We start from the raw sequence: 22,905 nt of genomic DNA on the forward strand, positions 1-22,905 counted from the left end.
CCAGCCTTGCTGTCTGTTCTTGAATTGCACTTGAACCACAAAATGGGCTTGGGATGCAACTTGGTATAGTGGAAAGACAGGGCTTTGGACATGGGCTGAAGGCCCTGCTCTGCTGTGTAACCAGCCCCAGCATCTATACTTGTCTGCTGTGAAAATGGGGGTGCTTTTGCTTACCCTGAGGCAGTATACCAGGCCACTTTGTACCCGTGAGTCTAGCTCTTTCAATACTGGCCAGGGCTGGAGGCCTCCCGTGGGGGACAGTGCTGGGCCCCAAACCCCTGCTGTAGACATTCCCTTTCTCCATGGGAACCCCATACATCACAGCTTGCTCCCAACCCCACCCTAGCCTCTGGACTCTGTTCCCATCTGAGTCCTGGAGAGGCTGGGCTGGAAGGTCCCACCAAATGTCTTGATAGCTTGGGACCCTCTTCTCCATCTCTTCTTGCCTGCGTTTCTGTCTCCCCCACCCCCATTCTGACTCCACGTGGGCCTCTTTCTTCCTTAAACACTCCCTGCTCCCTTCTGCCTCCAGAATTTTAGATACATGGCTCCCTCTGTGCAGAATGTTTTTCATCCCCCGCACCCTCCACATCCCCAACTAACCTGGAATGGATAGCTTTCATGTCACTCCCTCTGGGACACCCAAGACTGCCTCAAGCCCTCTGTTCCATCCCCTGTGACTCCTTGAATTTCCTGGCACAGCTATAACCATCTTTCCAGAGTCTCCACACCTTACCCTGCCCTGGTGTCTCAGTGACTGTCCCCAGAGAGGCACTTTATGGATGCAGAGCTTGGCGCCTCAGGCCATGGATATGCCCTTACTGTAGATTCATGGATTTTACATGCTTTAGGGTCTGGTGGTGGGCAGAGGAACAATGTCTTCAGTGAGGGGCCAATGACATCAGCTTATGAATATTCATGAGTCTCTTTGTGCCCTGAACTTCTTGTTTTTTCACAAGAGAGGGATTTCAGGGCTGTCAGGCCAAGGATGGGCTAACATGCTTTGTCAATTGGGGCTCTGAGGATAAGACCTCAACTAGCTGCTGACTTCTGCCAGGTGCCTGAGGATTGCGTGACATATCCCTATATCTCCTCCCACCCATATTTTTTTTTATTGTGGTTCTATGTATACACACACACACACACACACAGGGAGTCAGGTGGTCAGTCAGTGCCTCATAACATCAGACATGCTTATTCTCTTGTGCATGGCATGTAACACAGCAGGGCCAGCCAGAGGCCATCTTTAGGAACTGAGAATGAATTCTGGAAAAGAGGAGTTCTCTGTCCTTCTATATGCACCCTGTGGGCTATGTGAACTTGGGGCTTCTGCTCACCATCTTGTTGGCTCATGGAGACACTGTGTCTGAAATTGAAGCCGTGCAGAGGCCTGCAGAATCTAGAAGTGAAGAATGAAAGTCTGAGGACCTTGCTTGAATTCCTGGGCCCAACCATACCTCAAAATCCTGGTTGTGGACTTCCCAGTTAGGCAAGCCAACAAGGTTGTTTTAAGTAGTGCGTCTTTGTGGAAGATTAAGGATGGCCACAAAATCTTTGACAGAGCTCCTCTTGAGAGGTGGGGTGAATCCAGGGTGGTCACCTAAGTCAGAGGCCTGTGTGCAAGAGGCCTGTGTGCAGGCACCAAGGTAGCCCATGGATGGTGCTCCTCCAGGCACCTTGGGAGGAGGGACCAGAGGTCAGAGTCTGAGGAACTGGAGGAGGAGATGTTTACTACATCTTGACCTCATTTCATACGCAAGATTCAGAGGTAGGAGCTGATGCTCTTATCCTAAGGAGGAGGCAAAGCTGTGTCAGGTGAAGGCCAAGGCCATCTTGTAAGCAAGTAGACAGATCTAGAGTCCACGCTCACCCCCTCTCCAAGTCAATTTTCCTGATAATCAGTCAGTGACCACTGTGCCCTCATGACCTCCCATTCCTGCCCCCCCCCCCCCCCCACTGACTCTTCTATTTTTCTGCTGCACAGATCTCATTACCGCTGGGAGCAGGGAGCGTGGCTCCAGCCTCGCCCACCTCAGCCGCTAATGAGCGCCCTAATTTGATTGGCTCCAAATGAATGTGACCCAGAATTAAAAGATGCCAGAAGACACTGCCATAAATCGAATGAGTTTGCTTCAATTTATTATGTTTCGAATTCAATTAGATTTCTCCTCCAACCCTCTCCAAATATTAATCCAGCTGCTGGCTATAGAACAATAACTAGAAGGGCTATTGTTGAATCCCAGCCCCCACTGTTCAGCTTGGGCTCGGGCAACAGTGGTGGATGGAAAACCTCAGCCTGGGTGTGGGGAGGTCAAGGGAGTTCAAGGCCAGCTGCCAAGCATCCCACCAGCCAGCCAGCATATTTCCTGTTGGGGAAGGGATTCAAAGCAATGTACCCGATTAAAACGGTTTAAAAATTATTTTTAGTGCATAAACACTTCAAAAGACTACATAGAAGGAGTGCTGGAGTCATGGACTTTGTCATGTGACAGGCGACAGGGGACAGGATGACCCAAGGTCAGGGCTTAGCCTGGCCACAAACTCTGTGCAACTAGGACTCTATACAACCAACCTTTCCCAGCCTCGGTTCCCTCATTTGTAAAACCAGGGGGCTGGACTCCAAGAACAGTTTCGATGACCCTGGTTTCTACACTTCTCCTTCTGTTCCCAGCTGCCCACCGAGAACCTCTTGCTGGTCCATTTGGCTTGGGAACCACACCTCCTCAGGCTGCCTAGCCAGGGCTCTCTTGCTGGCCATAGGTTGGACTCAGCCAATGGGAGACTTTGGTTGGAGGGTAAAAGGATAGGAAGAGAGAGGGGTCAGGGCTGTGTCTCTCCAACACCCCACTCCAGCCAGCAGCGTCCTTTGCATTTCCAGCTTTCATGGCAGCCACGGCACTGTGGCCTCTTTGTCTCTTTAGTCCCATGGGTAGTCACAGCTGCTGCCATGCTCCCTACACCCTTTACTTTTTCTCTGTGCCCTGCCCATCTTTCTTTAGGGAGTATTGCCATTAAAGTCTCAGGATTTGAATCATCTGGGATGAATTCCACTTCATTCCATGACTCTAAATAATGCAGATGAGAAATCCACTTTTGATTGAGGTTTCCCATGGGGAAGGGTCCTCCAAACTGCTGCCCAGATGAAAGTGGGGGGTCCTGGTTTGGGAGGCTGGCATGAAGCCAGGGAAGCCCAGGAGCTTCCAGATGGAGCACAGGAGAGGCTGTCTCCATGGGCAGTGTCCACCCTCGGGTGGAGAGCTGGAGAGCACAGGGTGACCTGGGAGGACCTAGGAGATGGTTGTTTGGGGAAGGTTGTCTCTCCCAGCCCTTGTAGAGCAGATGATGCCTCAGAAGGACAGAGGAAAGAGGGGAAGGCTCCAGGCCCCATTCCATCCCTGACCCAGTTGGATGTGGGGGAGTGAGAGCCCTGGCCTGAAGGCGAAGGGCATGTATCCCCGGGAGGGAGGGAACTCTGCAAAAGGGCTGATGACAGAGGGTTTGTTTGCTCTGAAATGGGGTTCCCAGAGGCATAGTGACCAGGACTTGGAGTCAGTCATGAGGGAAGAGACTGATGGAGAGGAATCCCAGAGCAGGAGGGAGGGAGAGAGGGAGATGGTGAGTGGCCAGGGGCTTGCCTTTGGGATGGTGACCAAAGATTACAGAGGTAGGATCAACTAGGGTTCTATATGGTGCCCAGCATCAGTGTAAGTAAATGACCTGGGCCCTGGAGGACAGTGGAGAGTGCCTCTCTGAATGTCTGGTCCAGGAGCCCTGTGTGGGTGAGCAGGGACCCAGAAGGGAGCTGCAAGTCAGTATCACACCTAAGTCATGGTGTATGAGCATCCTAGGGCTGTGGTCTGGCTGCCTTGGGGTCAGCAGGCAGGGCAGGCCAAGTTCTGCCTCAGTGGCTTGCACATCTTGGTCCTAGTGCTACCCTTTGTGTTGAAGGGAAGCTTGGCAGTGATTGTTGAGTTATTTGGAGAAGGAGCCACCCCTGGGAGGGATGGTGTCCTTGTCACTGCAGATACTCAAGACCATCTGGAAGCTTGGAGTTGATGAAGAAGGAATGCAGATAACCTTTGTGACTTAAATGAGCTTGGGGCTTCAGGGAGCTGTGACCTGTGAGTCAATAGGAAATTCAGGTTCGAGGAAGCCAGACCTGGATTCTGGGCAAGTGGAGGTGGGGGTCTAGGCTAAGAGTCTGAGCGCCAGGTCAGGCCCCAGAGAAGCAAAGGCTGTTGGGAGCCTGGCCAGCTGCTCAGGTGGCTTCCGGCCATCCCCTAGGGCCAGAGCCAGTGGGAACTGAGAAATGTACAAGCACGGTCAGTGTTCTGGACAGACACTGGAGGCAGATGAGCCACATGGCCTGGGAAGCAGATAAACGGGGAGGGGCAAATCTTCTTGTGAGAACAGAGACATCTTCCTATCTCTTGGAGAGAAGGTGTGGATAAGCAGACCATTTACTCATCCATTTGTGATAGGTTTTTAAAAATTAAAGTAGGGGAAGGTTTCACACCCCCCCTCCAGACTTGGAACATATTTTTTTATTGACCTGTGATACAACAGGTCAAACTCCTAGAGGTTCAGCCTAGTAGATACGAAATTAAGTAGTTTCCCCTCTTAAAAGGCATAACTCAAATATTAATAAAGATAAGTCCAAATTATATATTTTTTCCTTATGATCTTAAAGTTTCATCTCAAACGGAGTCACCATACTTGATATTGATCAAATCCTTTTCAAAGCTTATGTTGTTGGTCCAAATATTTAAAAATATTTCACTATCACAGTGTGTCTGGTCATTGACGTGATACATACAAATAGGAACAAATCAAACAGGAGGGAAGGGTTTATGATGAGGGAAAGCAGATTCCACCTTCACTCTCCAGTAAACTTCTTTTAAACATTTCCATTTTTAGTACTTCTGGTGGGTACCTCCATAACTCTCAATAGCATGCATATGTACTCTTAGTTCTTGACTTACTATCTGTAGAAAGTTTATGGATCCCTTATAGTTGGACATGAGAAATTGCTCCCTGTATATGCCTTTTTTTCCTCCCTTCATTATCCCAAGTTTCCTCACAATTATTTTTAGTTCTTTCATTAGTCTAATAGCTTTACACTGTGTAATTATACCTTAATTCTGTATTTTGTCAACCTCAGTTAGGGTAACGGACTGTGGCAAGCGGTTTTGGCCTGTTCCCATATTTACCACCCCACTTTCTTTTGGGAAGGACTCTTCCTTTCTTTCCCAGGGGTGCGTGGGAACACACTCCCCATTGGCCCATCAAGTGCACACCACCGCCCGTCACCCCCGCCCCGCCCCCGCAGCCATGGGTGGCAACTGCTTGAGCCCTGGGCATGTTTCCCAATGCCGGCCATTAAGAATCCAGAATGTATAATGTTAAATGAAATAAGTCAATCAGAGAAAGACAAATACCATATGATTTCACTAATTTGTGGAATTTAAGAAACAAAACAAACGAAGAAAAAAAGAGAGACAAACCGAGAAACAGACTCTTAACTACAGAGAACAAATTGATGGTTACCAGACGGGAGGTGGGTGGGGCTGTGGGTGAAAGAGGTAAAAGGGATTAAGAGGACATTTGTGACGAGCACTGAGTAATGTATGAAATTGTTGAATCACTATATTGTACATCTGAAAATAATATACCTGTGTACGTTAATTACATTGGAATTAAAAAAGTTAATTAGAAGAAAAGAATCCTCCCTCTTACTTTCATTACTAAAGTCTTCTCCGGGATTACCTCCAGCAGGCAAATGGAACATTCTTGCTGGTAGTGTCCCTCTGGACCACTGTGTACAGAGATCCTGCCTGAGAGGACCAATCCAGAGGCCAACAGCAGTGAGAGAGGGAGCTACTGAGATAGAGATGAGTTTCAGTGATGACAAAGACTGGTAGTCCATCTGTCCTGGAGCCTCGTTCACCTCTTGACCTTCACAACTGCATGAGCCTGAACATTTCATTATTAGCTTCAACCAGTTGTATTTGCTTTCAGACTACTACAGCGCTAATCACGGCATAGCAAACACCCCATCGTGCATAAGATGAAATGAGAATCAGCAATTCTGCTTCTAGCATTATTTTCCTATGGCTGCTATAACAAATTACTGCGAACATAGTGGCTTACAACTTTATAAATCTTGCAGTTCTGGAGGTCAGAAATCCGAAATGGGTCTCCCTGGGCTAAAGTCAAGGTGTCTACAGGGCTGTGTTCCTTCTGGAGGCTCTAGGTGGAGAATCTGGTTTTTGCCAGCTTTGGGAGGCTGCCTGCTTTCTTGGTTTGTCAGCTTCTCCCTCCATGTCCACCACTGGCAGTAGTGAGTGGGGTCCTTCTGACCTGGCATCACTCTGACCTCCTCTTTTGCCTCCATCTTCCCCATTCAAAGACCATCAGGATTACATTGGACACACCTGGACAACCCAGGATGCTCTTTCTGTTTTATTTTATTATTTTTTATTTTTTTATTTTTTTCAACGTTTATTTATTTTTGGGACAGAGAGAGACAGAGCATGAACGGGGGAAGCGGCAGAGACAGAGGGAGACACAGAATCGGAAACAGGCTCCAGGCTCTGAGCCATCAGCCCAGAGCCTGACGCGGGGCTCGAACTCACGGACCGCGAGATCGTGACCTGGCTGAAGTCGGATGCTTAACCGACTGTGCCACCCAGGCGCCCTGCTCTTTCTGTTTTAAAGTCAGTTCATTAGCAACCTAACTCCATCTGCTACCCTAATTTCCCTTTGCCGCTGTGATGTTCTTTCTGACACTGCTTCTGACATCCAATGTGTGGTGTCTTTTCCAACACCAATCAATTCTCCAATTTTCCAATATCAACCCTAAATCTCTGGTTCTCTGACACCAACTTGGTGCCATTATTCTACCTACCAGACTTCATATTTTAAATGAAATTTCATAGCTCAACTCCCATTCGGTACACATTTACCTTTCTTTTGTTTTTAAATTTAAACAGCTCATGGGGGTATAAAATTGATATACAATAAATGGCACATATTTAATCTGATGAATGTTAGCATACACCCATAAAACCATTGCCACAATCACGAAAATGAACATTGTCCCCCAAAGTGTCCTTGTGCCCATCTGTAATCCATTTCTCCCCCCTTTCCCATCCCTATGGTCAGGGACTTTTTTTAGAAGTTCAAAGACATTTATAAATGGAATCATACCATATGCATGCCTGTTTTTCTGGTCTTTTTGTCTTTTAAGTAAGCATGATTATTTTGAGATTCATTCCATGTTGTTGCACGTATTTTTTTTTTTTTTTTTATGGCTCAGTAGTGTTCCAGCGTATGGATATAACACAATTTTAAAATTGAGAACGCTCTGAATAAGGTGAATGCTCTTGATAAATGTTGAATTGTTCCAGTTATGTGGACATGTAGTTTCATCTCTCTTGGGAAAATACCTAGGAACTAAATGATAAAATCATGTGATAGGTGTCTATTTAACTTTCTTTTCCTTCATAGATGTTGCCATGGATTTTGCATCGCGTGGCATCAGAAGGCACATGATTAACCATTTATTTATTTATTTATTTATTTAAGTTTGTTTTAGTTACAGTCAAATTCACTTTTGGGATGGTTATAGTTCTATGAGATTTAAAGCACTACCATCAGGATGTCAAACACTTTGATTACCCAGAGCTCCCTTGTGCTGCCTTTTTGTCTGCAGAACCTCCCCTGTGAAACTCTTGATCTACTTCCTGTCCCTATAGTTTTGCCTTTTTTATTTTTATTAAAAATGTTTTTTTAATGTTTACTTATTTTTGAAGGAGAGAGAGACAGAGCATGAATGGGAGAGGGGCAGAGAGAGAGGGAGACACGTGATCCAAAGCAGACTCCAGGCTCTGAGCCGTCAGCACAGAGCCTGATGCGGGGCTTGAACTCACAAGCCTGTGAGATCGTCACCTGAGCCGAAGTTGGATGCTTAACCGAGCTACCCAGGTGCCCCTTTATTTTTATTTTTTTAATTTTTTTTTGAGTGGGGGGGGAGTGCAGGGGAAGGCAGAGAGAGAGGGAGAGAGAGAATCTTAAGCAGGCTCTGTGCTGTCAGTGCAGATCCTGACATGGGGCTGGAGCTCGTGAACTGTGAGATCATGACCTGAGCCGAAATCAAGAGTCAGTTGCTCAACTGACAGAGCCACCCAGGCACCCCAGTTTTGCCCTTTATAGACTGTCATATAAATGAAAGTATACAGTATGTAACTTTTTGAGACTGGCTCCTTTCATAATGCCTTTGAAATTCATCCATGTCATAACATGTATCAATTTTTTGTTCCTTTTTAACCGGTAGAATTGCATGTGTAGATGTGGTTCAGCTTATCCACTTCTCTGCTGAAGGACACTGGGCGGGGGGGTTTCCAGCTTTAGGCAATTATGGATCATCCATAATCGTTTTCTCTAATCATCTGTATACAGGGTTTGAATGAAAGAAAATTTTATTTCTCTATGGTGAATACCGAGGAAGGGAATTTCTGGGTATATGGAAGTATATGTTGAATTCTATAAGAAACTGACAAACCATTTTCCAGAATGACCGTACCATTTTGCATTCCTACGTTAGTTGTTAAACTCCTGTGTTAAATGTAGGAGAGCCCCAGTTGCCCTACATGCTTACCAGCAACCACGTCAGATTTTTACTTTTTTAAATGTTTATTTATTTATTTTGAGAGGAGGGGGAGGGGCAGAGGAGAGAGAGAGAGAGAGAGAGAGAGAGAGAGAGAGAGAAAATCCCAAGCAGGCGCCGTACTGGCAGTAAAGAGCCCATCGCGGGGCTCAGTCCCACAAACCGAGAGATCATAACCTGAGCCGAAATCAAGAGTTAGATGCTTAACGACTGAGCCCCTCAGGTGCCCCATAATGTCAGATTTTTAAATTTTAGACATGAAAACCACATGGTTTTAACTTGCTTTTCCCTAATGACCAATGACATTGAGTATCTTCTCGTGTACTGATTTGCCATCCATATGCCTTCTCTTCTGTCCAAATCTTTGGTCACTTTTAATTGAGTTGTATTTTTATTGTTGAGTTTTGAGATTGGTTTTTTGTTGATTCTGTATCCTATAACCTTGCCAAATTTTTAAATTAGTTCTGGGAAGTTCTTTGTTTGTTTTTATTTGTTTTTTAGGTTCTTTGGTATTTTCTACATAGACAATCATGTCATCTGCAATAGAAACAGTTTTATTTCCTCTTACCAATGTGTATTTCTTTTCTTTCCCGAGTTGTTGCAGTCATAACATTTCTAGTTCTGCCTTGAATACAGTGCTGAGAGTGGACATCTTTGTTTTGTTCCCAGTCTTAGAGGAAAATATTCCATTGGGCCATTAAATATGATGTTAGTTGTAGCTTTTTTTGTAGATGATCTTGGTCAATTAGAGGTAGTATCCCTTTTATTCCTAACTTCCTGAGAGCTTTTATTATGAACGGGTGTTGGATTTTGCCGAATGCTGTTTCTGCATCAATTTGTAGGGTCATAGGGTTTTTCTTCTTAAGCCTGCTGATGTTGTCGATATCCTTGATGGATTTTCAAATGCTGAACTTGCTTGGCATACCTAGAATAAATCCTACCTGGCTGTGGTGTCTAATTCTTTTTCACATGGCTTGGTTGGATTTGTTGACACTTTGTGGAGGACTTTTGGGTGTAAGTTCACAAGAGATATTCATGTGTTGTTTCTTTTTCTGTCTTTGGTTTGTATCTGGGTAATACAGGCCTCACAAGACGAGTTAGGAAGTGTTCTCTCTTCTTCTCTTTCTTGGAAAAGCTTGTGTAAAATCGGTGTTAATTCTTCCTTAAATGTTTGATAGAACACTCAAAGGAAACTGTCTCGGCCTGGAGATTTATTTTACTGGAGCTTTTTAATTATTATTATTATTTTTTTTAATTTTTTTTTTCAATGTTTATTCATTTTTGGGACAGAGAGAGACAGAGCATGAACGGGGGAGGGGCAGAGAGAGAGGGAGACACAGAATCGGAAACAGGCTCCAGGCTCTGAGCCATCAGCCCAGAGCCTGACGCGGGGCTCGAACTCACGGACCGCGAGATCGTGACCTGGCTGAAGTCGGACGCTTAACCGACTGCACCACCCAGGCGCCCCTGGAGCTTTTTAATTATTAATAAAATGTCTTTAGTTGTTATAGGGCTAGTCAGATTGTTTCTTAACAAGTTGGCTTGGTTTCTGAAGTTTCTGATTTTTGAGGAATTGGTCTATTTGTTCTAAGTTTCAAATCTATGAATGTCGTAAGTTGTTTATATCATTCTTTTATGTCTTTTAAGGGGCTGAAGGATCTGTACTGACATCTCCTGTATCATTTTTATTTCCTTCTTTCTGCTTACTGTGGCTTTATTTTTCTCTTCTATGTTCATGAGGTGGGGACTTATGTTGATTTGAAAACTTTCTTCATTTGTAATAAAGTTTAGTGCTATACATTTCCCTCTCTTTACTGTTTAAGACATGTTGTAATCTATGTTTTTTGATATTTTGATATACTGTATTTTAATTTTCTTTCAGTTCTGTATATTTAAAAAATTTCTTTAGAGGCTTCCTCTTTCACTTATGGATTATTTAGAAGTGTGTTGTCCAATCGCCAAGTGTTTAAAGAGTTTCCTGTTGTCTTTGTTTTTGATTTCTTGTTTGAGTCCATTGCGGTTAAGAGAATACGCTCTAAGATTTTAATTCCTTGAAATTTGTTGAGGTTTGTTTTATATGGCCCAGGATATGGTCTATCTTGGCAAACAGTCCAGGGACACATGAAAAAATTATATTTTTCTATTGTTGGATGGATTGTTCTACGAAGGGCAATTAAATTCTTTTGGTTGGTTGTGGAGTTCTGACCTTCTACATCCTTGCTGATTTTCTGGGTAGCAGTTCTATGGGTTTCTGAGACAGATGTTGAAGTCCCCAAATACAGTTTGGATTTGTGTGCTTTTCCTTCGAGCTTCATTAGTTTCTCCTTCATTTTTTTAGAAGGACTTGTTGTTTGGTGTGTATACATATAGGGTCATTATGTCTTCCCCCTGAATGAATCCTTTTATCATTTTGTAATGCTCCTCTTTGTTTCTGGTAATTTCTTTATTAATATTGATAAAGATATTAATATAGCTGCAACTAATTTTTAAGGTTCATGTGCGCATTGTGTATTTTTTCCCATCATTTTATTTGCAGTCTATCTCTGTCACGGAAGTTGAAGTGAGACTTTTTGTAAGCATCATAGAATTGTTGTTTAAATCCACCCTGCCAGGGTCTGTCCTGCTCGGCGCAGTTAGACCATTGATAGTAGGGCAATTATTGATACATTAGGGCTTAAATCTGCCATTTTATTATTTGCTTTATGTTTGTTTAGTGTGATTCTTGTTCCTCTGTTGCTCCTTTTTTGGGTCTTCTTGTGGGTTACTTGAACACTGTTTAGGATTTCATCTTGATTTATTTATCATGCTTAAGAGTGTATCTCTTTGTACGGATTTCCTAGTGGTTGCTTCGGACATCACAGTACACTTGTATGTCTTGTCAAAGTCATACCCAAACTGGATTTTACCACTTTGAGTGAAGTGTTAAAACCCTGTCTGTTCGCAGCCACTGTCAGGCCTGTTGAGTGAAAAGAGCTTCTCCTGCCTCTCCTGGGATCCTTAACAATATATTTGGCACTGCAGACCCTGCCCCCCAATTCTTTCTCTCCACACTTCGTGAACCTTCTGTCTTCCACTCGGTCACTTATTAATGTCCCCCCTCTCCTTTCGCTTCTGCCTTATTTTTGTTATTATTATTATTATTCCATTTTAAATCTACAAGCTTCGATTTCAGTGATGCCTTCAGAAAAACAAAGGAACAAAGGAATGGAAAACCCCAAGGGCCCTTTTAAAGACATACTGTAGGAAGAGCCTGGACTTGGGCTCTGGGCAAAGCTGGTGAATCAAGAGCTAAGCGCTGCTCACTCGCTTCAAGCGTGGCCCGCGTGAGTGTGTGATCACACTGAGCCCGCGCGTCCTCCCGGGCGGCACACAGTGTTGCTGGAAGATGAGCGAGTGTGGGGAGTCTGGTTCAGGGCTTGGCACAGAGCAGCTCAGTAAAGGGCCCTTGCTATCTGTGTGCCTGCACGGTGATCCAAAGCGGGGGGCTGGGAGGGTGCGGCTCATCTCTGTGGGGCCACCACCGGCCTCTTTCCCTGGCTCCTGAAACGGGGTTGACTTAGCCACTTTTGGTATCAAGGAATGTCCCAGAAAAGGAGGAGTGTCCCCCTTGGAGGGGACAGCGGACTGGTGGCTGACCTGAGAGCAAAGGAGTGGGTTAGGGCCACTTTAAGAAAGTCACTGGCCACTACACACTGTCTTTGGGAGACCCCCCCCCCCAAAACCACCACATCCAACATCATTAAATGCAGTGTATATATAATGATATAAGTTATCTATAACTACTATATATATAGTACACATATATTTTTCAGTAGGCTCCATGCCCGACATGGGGCTTGAACTCACCACCCTGAGGCTGAGAGTTGTATGCTCTTCCAACTGTGCCAGCCAGGGGACCCAGTATTGAACTACTCTAAAACACGTTCACCAGGTGACATAATGCTGCATATCGTAAGACCTTTCATTAATGAGACATTTTTTGCAGTTTTATTTGAGTATTTCAGAGGTCCCAATAGTTCCCCACGCCTGAAACATTTTTACAAGCCCTGGAAAAGCCCCGAAGGCTCGCATTCTCAGCTCACAATGAATGAAGCAGCCCTGCACAGTGTTCTCGGGAGGGTGGTGAGGGCCCGGTCCGCTGACGGAAGCCTCGGCTGGGACGCTCACCGCACCAGAGGCAGAGCTTTGTGCCACCACGATCAGGTAGCGTAACGCACCTTCAGCAGGACGTATCCCACGGAACCTGCAGCAACTGGCTGGTGAGCAGGGCACAGCAGGAAAGACATCTGGGGGACCAGCAGGTGAAATCCTGGCTCTATTGCCTTCTGGCTGTGTGACTTCAGTCAACTTGTTGCCCACTCTGAGCCTCAAATGCTCTAAAGTCCTTCTACCTCTAAAACCTCTAGGACAAGAATGGCCATGAGGTTCTGATTTGTTGGTCACTGCCCTTTATTTACTCTTTTTCTCAAATATGGGTGGTTGAGTGTATTTAAAAGGGGTATTTCTGTGTACTGTCCTTACGCCGAGACCATGAGGAAACCCGCCGTGCAGAAGGAATGGGGGTACTTGCACTGGAAATGCCTTTGTCTTTTTTTTTTTTGTTTTTAATTTTTTAATGTTTATTTTTGAGAGAGACAGACAGAGTGTGAGTGAGAGAGAGGCGGAGAGAGAGGGAGACACAGAATCCAAAGCAGGCTCCATCCAGGTTCCGAGCTGTCAGCACAGAGCCTGATGCAGGGCTTGAACTCACAAACGGTGAGATCATGACCGGAGTTGAAGTTGGACGCCTAACTGACTGAGCCACCCAGGCGCCCCTGGAACTGCCTTTGTCTGTTGGCAAATGGAAGGGGAGAGAAGGGATAAGGTGCTGGATTTATAGAGAATGAGGGTCACACCCCTTTTCTTGGAGTGGAGACATTCCTGGGTTCTTTATCTCCCCTGTTGCAACTCCTGAATTGCTAAGGCCTGAAGCCTCCAGGTTGGCCTGACAAATGCTCTCCATGCTGATGGGAGTGAAGGAGACTGAGATATTTCTCGGGTGAAGGGAAAAGAAAGGCCAGTTGAAACTTACCCAGCATCCCACTGTGGGGCTTGAAAAGAGCAGGCACCATCAGCAGGTGCTTCATGAAACCCAGGTGGGCAGCTGAGGTGGGCCTGAAAGCTTCTGCTTATGTTTGCTCTGGGCCGGCCAAGTCAGGGTTTGGGAGGAGGGCCATGCCCGAGAAGATGGGGCTGTCTCTGGGAACATATCTAGGCTGCCATTACTCAGTCCAGGAGAAAAGCCAGGCTGGTGCAAGAGCCACAGGCCAAAATCTAGGGTCACAGGATGGCCATGGCCTGGTGCCCTTCCCAGCAAGGGTGGGTCCAAGCCAGGAATTATTTCTCTTCTGACAGTGAAGTCCAGGTATAGGGTCAGGATGGGAGAGGGTGAAACTATTTCAGTTCTTATTGCTGTTATATTATTGCTGGTGTTGGAAACACACGTTGAGCTTCCTTGTGGTGGGCATGGGACATTAAACATGAATGACAAAGTCTCTCTCTGATGAGTCTCACATTCCAGGGGGAGACAGACATCCCCTCCCCTAATAATCAGGCAAGTGCAAAATGTAGTACTTCCTGAAGAGAAAAGCCAAGAGATGGAGAGAAAATAATGGTGGTAGGGTTAGGTTAGAGTTCAGAAAAGGAAAGGAGGAGTGGTCTCTGCTGAGGAGTGGGGAGGAGGAAGCTGAGGCTCAGAGAAGTGAAATTACTCACCCACGGCCACCTGCTGGTCATAGCAGGGCTAGTGGGCTTTCCCTCTCGCTTTGCCCTCCTCAGTATGTCTACCCACTGGGACAGGGTCTGAGCCAGGACAGAAACTATGGCACTAGGGTGTGGAGATGGTGAAGGGCTTCAGGCCGTCAGGCTCAGCCTTCAAAGGAATAACTCAGAGTCCAGTGTCCTGTCCCCTTTCCCATTACCCTTGACTTTTCCTGGCTCTGCTCCAGTGGGCTCAGGAGTGAGGCCCACCCTTTGCAACATGTGACTGAGGAGAAGTCAGATTGTAAAGGAGAACTTGGAGAATTCTAGGATGGAGAAAACAGGTACAGAGGGGGTGAGTGATTTGCCTAAGGTCACACAGCTGACCTTGAGTAGTCTTTCCACTGCCATGGTTATCTTCCCTCCCAGCGAACTTATAGGGACCCCAAGGAATGCATCACTAATGATGTAATTTCATGGAATGTGGGAGCGAGGGGTGTGTGTGGCACAGACACAGTGTACTAACAATGTAATGTGAAACTAGCATGTGCCTGGCACCTGGTAAGCCTTCCATGAGTGATTGCTTCCCTCTCTTTCATCACCTGGTTTGGGACGTGATGTCAGAGCTTAGAACCTTGCACGTGGTTGGCACTCTACTGAAGTTTGCTCATTGACGGCATGAATGCTGAGGTGTGGAGATGGGCTCCTTCCCACTTACTTATACTCAAAGGACGCTATTTATACACCTGCTGGGGGGAAGGTGTAGAGGGAATCAACTTCCATTTCCTCTCCCCCAATTATACGATCCTGCCTGCACCTGTGTACCTGTGCACGTGTGTGCATACACACACGCGTGCACACACACATACAAGCTTTGGGGATTAGTGAGGAACATAGCCAGGTCTAAGATTATATTTGCTGGCCTCTTTTTTTTTTTTTTCTCATGCTTTAGTAGAAAAAGACATTCCTCCAAGCCCATAGCTGCAATCTTCCTGAGCAGTGTTCAGTCTTTAATCATGTTGCGGAGGACAGGATGATCCGTGACTCAGGAATCTGCTTCGTTGATAACTCAATTCGGTGGCTGGGTCACATTTGTAAGCAGTGATAGCACATTCTACGGAAACCCGGAATCCAATTAGGGCTAAGGGCTGCATCGTTTCTCATCCCTCACTGCCTTCCACAGCCCCTGGCCATTCATCTTTCATGGTTGAAGGCTCCCTGAGGTCTGCAGGGCCAACCTCTGACCCTCCCATCAGGGGCCTTGGCTGCTCTTCTCATCTTCACAGCAGCTGCGGGTATTGGAACCAAAGCTTGAGGGGACAGGCTCTTCTTGCTCCCTGGGCCTGGGCCTCTCAGGACAATCCCAGGCTTTTGGTGGTTAAAGGTATTTCATTACCTCGATCCCATGTAGTCTTGGAGGTCCTGGGTATTTTCAAAGCCCACTCACCAGAAAGCCATTTGTTTGAGGCTGTGCACATTAGTTATTGGCAACAAATGTTGAAGCAGAGACCATTAGAAAATCAGACGTGAGGGTTTTAACAACACAGAAAGCAGACCCCAAATAGGTTTAATTGCTTGCACTCATATAAAAGTGCCATTAGATAAGGGTTACGTGACTGGGCCACAGGCCATAACCAGAAGTTTCTGGATTTTTCTGAGATTCATACTCAGCTCCCAGATCCTAGGACTATTGAGGATTTTTTCCCCCAGAAATTTCTGATGGACTACATTGATCCCATGCACTCAGCCTCCTCATTTTATGAGAACTTCACTTGTTCCACTACATTGCCTCCTCCCTCAGTGTTCATTCAGCCTCTTCATTTCATGAACTATTTAGATAAGTGACAGCAAATAACTTTCAACTTGCATGTCAGCTCCAATAGATCGGTAGTGGCTGCTCTAAAAACTGGGTCTAGAAGATTCTGACCTAACTGAGCACAGAGGGGAAGAATGCCATGTTCAATTAGCAAAGCCCTCCATGCCTGCCAGAGGGTGAGAAATGGCATTGTATGTCACATCATTTGCTATCTTTGCACTGAGCCATTCTAAGCTCTGAGAGGGGCCCTGTTAAATAAGATGAATAGACCTGGCCCTCACCTTGTTCCCAGTGTCTCTCATCTTAGGGATGATTAGCCAGCAAGTGTTCCCAGATCAATCGGTGGTGCCCTGGTCGAGGCAGATGTAAGTATCACTAAGCCATCTTGTCAAAGCACATGGACTTTGGAGTTGGATGTTCCTTAGTACAAATCCTGCTTCTGGCACTTCATGGGCAAAGGGAGGGCAGTGGGCTAGTTATCTAAGTGCTCTGAGCCACTTGCTGTATCTTCAAATGTAAAATGAATACCTATCTCACAAGAGAGTTGTCATTAAATGGCATCAGATTTTGAAGTATAAGGTGCTTACCTTATGTTAATGATTACTATTATAATTATCATTGGTTTGGAAACACAGATAGGTCTCTAAATTTTGTCTTGGGTACAGAGAAGTCTCCACAAAGATGCCTTCTTTTGAATTGCAAGCGGTACACAGGCATCCTTCAGTAGAAGACAGAGACCATTCAAACAAAGGAGGACATTCTGCTTCTTGGTTAGGGAAACCTGAACTATGGAATATAAAAAAAATTTTCGCGTTAAAACTCAAAGCAACTTTCCTGAAATAAAAGAAGACTTGAATTTATTGGCTGAAAGGAAAATTGACATAGAGTCGTCAACACTGAAACAGATGCTAAGAAATGAATGTTTGACTTCAAAGAAAAAAAATTCCAGTGAAAAACCATCCCTTCAAAAACCAGGTAAAAACCCCCACAAAACTCCTAAAGAACAATCACACAAAATCTCAGACCAAGAAAAGCACTTCCAGAGTGGCAGAATAATGACCTCTGAAAATATACATCTTCATAAAAGCAATGAGAACACTAGTGAAAGTTGTCCAAGTCAACTTTTTCCGAGCTCTGGAAATTAACCAAAGGCTTTCAACAATTTGGGTATAATTGAAGAAAAATGGATGAATTGTGGTAAGAATAGCAAGTTTTGTGGTGTTTTAACTTGCCTTACTCCCATCCTCCTTTCAAGGGCCATGGTGCATTTGAAAACCAAAATTCTCACAGCCGTGGTAAGGAGAGCCAGCAGCCTGGCAGCCACTGGAGAGGACAGAATGGGTTTGGAGCTTTCCAAAAAACCCCATTCCCAGAGAATTGTCACTATTTGATCTGACAGCTCCCTGGAAAAGCTCCCTTCTCAGGGATTATCTTTATTTGACATGGATCAGTGCTTACTCTGTGCAAACAGCCCTATCCTGAGGGCATTTGTCAAAAACAATCAGCAGCTTGGGGTAGCAATACCAGTTGGGGCTAACAGGGGGCTGATCAAAGCACTAAAAAGGCAAAACTGGAGAATGAAATGTCCATAGGGACTTGGAAAAGCTCTGGCATGTTCCTGGAATTCTAGAAGGCCACATGTGTGTGCTGGTTTGTACATATACCCAAGAAAATCCTGTGTAAGGCTTAACCTATTATTGACCTTGAGGCTCTGAGAAGGCAGGAAATAAAGACTGAGAGTTGGAAGTTGCTTACTGGTGTGTTGAAGACATGCCTCAAGACACACACACACACACACACACACACACTTTCATAGCAAAAGTAAGGAGTCTTAGTGGTTCAGGTACTAGAGGAAATCTCTGTCCAGTCATTAGGTGACCATTAAATTAACCAGTGAGAGACATCAGTAGCCACGTGTGAGAAAGAATATAGAATTTAGATAATTAGTCCAGCAAAATCACGAAACAAACAAACAAACCAACAGAAAAGACACCAGCAGAACAACAAGAAGAACCCTGGAAGAGTTTTGATTTCCAGACTGGCCACATTATATAATTAAAAATGTCCAATTTTCAAGAAAAAATTATGAGAGATGCAAACAAACAAACAAACAAACCCAGAAACTAATGGTCTATTCACAGAAAAAAAAAAAGTAGTCTTTAGAAACTACCACTGGGAAAGCTCTGACATTGGAATTATTGTTAAGGACTTTTTGACCAATTGTTATAAACATCTTTAAAGAACTAAAAGAAACCATGTCTAAAGAACTAAAAGAAAGTATGGTGATATCTCACCAAACAGAGAATATAATAAACTTTTCTATAGAAATTATAGAAAAGAGCCAAATAGAAATTCTGGAGTTGAAAAGTACAGTAAGAAATGAAAAATTCACTAAATGGTCTCAAGACAGATTTAAGCATGAAGAGGAGAGAATTTAGCGAAGGTTAGTCACTTGAAGATAGGTCAATTGAGATTATACATTCTGAGGAACAGAAAAAAGAAAAATGAACCTCAGAGACCTGTGGTACATCGTCAAACATACCAACATATGCATAATGGGAGTCCTAGAAGGAGAAGAAAGATAGATTTAAAAAATGGCAGAGCAAATATTTGAAGAAATAATTGCCATTAGGTTTTCAAATTTGATGAAAAATGTTAACCAACACCCCTTGTACTCCATGTAGGATAAACCCAAAGAGATCCACACCTAGGTACATCAGAGTCAAACTATCAAAAGTTATGACCAAGCAATTCTACTCCTAGTATATACCCAATAATTTGAAAATGTATGTACATGCAAAATCTTTCATCATATATTCGTAGCAGTTTTATTTATAACAGCCTCGAAGTAGAAACAATCCTAATGTCTATCAGCTGATAAATGGGCAGACAAATGTGGTATTCCCTTCCAGGAGTGGGGGAGGATTGATGAGGAAAACATGGCTGACTCACTAAGCTCCACTAAAAGGAAGGATCTGAGCTGGCAATTCACAGGAAAACCAATACAAAGGGCTTTTAAATATATAAAAAGCACCATATGTTTAAAACCGTTTGTCATCATAGGAAGATTATGCTTTACCCATCAGATTGACAGTGATCAGATTGTGAAAATTTACTGTGTTAGTGAGAGGATTAGGAAATGGTTCTTTTCTTTTCTTTTTTTTTTTTTTAAATGATGCAAATGTCATTTTGGGGGCAATTTGGCAAAATTCCTCTCAATTACAACTCCACATGACCTTTGATCCATGCACTATATTTTAGGAGTCTATTGCCTGACTGCAGGGTAACAAGTCTTACAAGAATATTCATTGGAGTATTATTTCCAATAGCAAAAGCCCCCAAACACCCTAAATGTCCATTGAGCAAAGACTTGCATTTACTGGGTTATTCGGCAATCACATTTCTGGGCATTTCTCAGAGACTTTAATGTAAGTCCACCCAAAAATCTGCATACAAGTATTCATAGCAGCTTCATCTATAAGATTTGTATCGATGGCTACTTTACATACAATGACACATGCCATTCTTAAGGTTTACAATTCTATATGTTTTGGCAAATTCACACTTGCCTGTAGCCCACCCTTTATGGTGTTTAAAACATTTCCAATACCCTATAAAGTTCTTTTGTGCCCTTTCCATTTCATCTCTGTCCCCTCAACCCACCCTCAAATCTCAGGGCAAGTACTAGCCTGATTTCTTTCACTATAGATCAGTTTTCATATAAATGGAATTATACACTATATGTTCCTTTATGCTGGGCTGTATTTGTTCAGGAACATGTATCTGAGATTCTTCTGTGCTGTAATGTGCATTGATAGCTCACTTCCTTTTCTGAGCCACCCAGGCACCCAGTAAGGCATATGTTTACATTTATGCGAAACGACCACATTTTTTTTTTCTAACCCATTGCATCATTTACTTTCTCACCAGCCAAATAGATGGGCCTATTTGAAATTTTTAATGAGCATGCAGTTTTCATGTGCGTGTTGGCCATTTGCATATATTCCTCTGTGGAAGTGTTTGCTCAAGTCTTTCGTCCATTTTTGAATTGGGCTTTTTATTATTGAGTTGTGAAAAATTTTTTTCCTCCAGCTTTATTGAGATGTAATTGGCATATAACACCGTGTAAGTTTAAGGTGAACAATGTGTTGATTTGATACCCTGATATATTGCAAAATGATTGCCACCATAGGACTAGCTAACACCTGCATCTCGCCACGTAGTTACCGTTTCTTTCTTGTGGTGAGAACATTTAACATCCACTATCTTAGCAACTTTCAGGTATATAACAAAGTAGGAATTCTTAAACATTCTGGCATGAAGTCCCTTAGTTGGTATGTTTTGTGAATACTTCCTCCAGTCTTTGACTTGTCTATTTATTTTCTTATCGGCAAAGTTTAAATTTTTTGATAAGGTCTGATTTATCAGTGTTTTTGCATTGTAGTTTCTGCTTTCTGTGTCTTGTCTAAGAAATATTTTCTTTCCCTTAGGTGGTTAAGATATTCTGTTTTATCCTTTAAACTTTTAAGTTTATGTCTTTGCTTTATTTCCGATGTTTGAAAAACCAGATGTGTACGTTACATTTAATATTTAAAAAATAACTAATTAAAGGGAAACATGTAAGAGAGTCAGTGGGAGCTGCACTTGGGTTTTGAAGCCCAAGATGTAACTTGGTTGTGTCCAGCCAGGTGGCCTTGGGCAGATCACTCCCCAGGGAACAAAATGGGCCAAAGAGTATAGCAATGGCCCACTGAGGGTCCGTATAGGTAAGTGGTTTTGAAACCTAATTGGAGAAGGGTGCGGCTCAGCGGTGAGGACACACAGCCCACTAGAGCTGGCGTCCAAGAAAACACAGAACGTCCCCCACATAGTGATGAAGAAGAGGGCCAGGGTTTCTCCTCCAGTCCCTCAGCCTTCTCTGCTGGCCAGTGGGGGTCAGCTCCTGGCTGACAGTTAGCCTTTCAGCCACAAGAGGGCACTGTGCGAGCAGGTTTCTAGGCCAGCTGGGCGCTGTCTTGCAGCACGGATTCGTGCTGGGTCCAGATAGCAAAGGTGGTGGTGTATTGGCTTTCCAGCGGCAGCGGGAGGCTTTATAAGTCATGTGTGGTCACACGGAGAGGTGGAGAGGAGGGCAGAGCAGTGCCTTCACCGGTGATGTAGAAGGCCCAGCCAGTGTGACCCCTCCAAGCTGGAGGCCTCAAGGTGGTGCCATATCACAGCCCAAGGGCCAGGAAGGGGCTGGTGGAGGAACGAAGGTAGAGGCCACTGGGCCATCAGACAGGGCCCACTTTGGCCCAATACCATGAGGAAACTTGGACACCAACATGGGGCCATGAAAGTCCCTGGACCCTGGCTCTCATGCCCAGAGCCACCAAGCTATTTCAGCTGTTAATGTGCTGAAAGGGGAGCTATGGAAGGTCAGCGCTGCTCCTCACCGCAGGGTCAAAGATGCAGTGGCCTGGGGCTACATCAACACCATGTAAAAGATTTTCCCACACCGGGACAGAAGGTGGCCAAGGCCAGTCTCCTCCTAGGGAAGTAGCTTCAGGACCACAGGGTACTAGGCTGGGAGGTTGGAGGGAATCACTGTTTGTAGTTGCAGCGGCCACAGCACTGGGCCCGCTCCAGACTCATGCAGGTGAACTTGTCATCTGTGGGGTTGCCAGAAATTGTACCCAAATCCATCCCAGGTGCTCCCTTTCCCGATCCCTTAAAAGCTCCCATTGTCCTTTGAGCTTCTCAGTCTGATAGCTTGAGTCCTCCCTGACTTGACTCCTGAAAACACCTTTATCTTTTGACTCACCCACCTTGGGAGGCCTGAACACACGGTTCCTGTAGTCTGATGGAGCCCAGATCTGCCCTGCCGTGTTTGCATTCCTCCCTCTGCCTGGAATGTCCTCCTCTATCTTGTCTACCTGATAAGCCTGAGTCATCCTTTAAGACTCTGCTCAAGGGGCACCTGGGTGTCTCAGTCAGTTGAGTGCCCTACTTCAGCCCAGGTCATGATCTCACGGTTCATGAATTCGAGCCCCACATTGGGCTCTCTGCTGCCAGCACAGAGCCCGCTTCAGATCCTCTGTCCCCCTCTCTCTGCCCTTCCCCTGCATTCACTGTCTCAAAAATAAATACACATTTAAGGGGAAAAAAAAGATTCTTCTCAGGCATCACCTTTCTTACAAAGCCTTACCTGGTCAGCTTCAACCTGGCTGCAAGTAGAATGTTTGGCCACGGAACAAAAGTACAGGGTGCTGAGCACAAATCTGTTCCCCCCTCTACTCCCTGCCAAGACAATCCTGATTTTGCCCAAGTATTCAGTCCTCAGCAAGGTGACCCTTCCCCTGGTCAAGGATAAACATGGAAGAGGCCAAGCCCAATATGGTTCTGGCCATGTCTGCATGGCCCACTGGACTGGTGGTTGGTGGGTGGGGAGGGCTGAGCTCTTCCAAAGGGACTCAGACAGGGACAGATCCTGCTGGGCTTGTTCATCATTGCATGGTCAAAATCTGAAGCAGGGCCTGGTGCTAAGCAGGTGTCACAGGAGTTGAGAGAAGCTGTCTTCTCCATCAGATCTTTTAGGACTATTTTCATTAGGGCTGGTGAGTAGGTTTCCCTCTTCCCAGAGTCTAAGAGGCCCAGGGAGTCTTCTTAGACTCAGAGGTGATGAAGGATTAATTCAGGTCCT

This window comes from Acinonyx jubatus, chromosome D2, assembly GCF_027475565.1.
Source record: "Acinonyx jubatus isolate Ajub_Pintada_27869175 chromosome D2, VMU_Ajub_asm_v1.0, whole genome shotgun sequence".
Classification (NCBI taxonomy): domain Eukaryota; kingdom Metazoa; phylum Chordata; class Mammalia; order Carnivora; family Felidae; genus Acinonyx; species Acinonyx jubatus.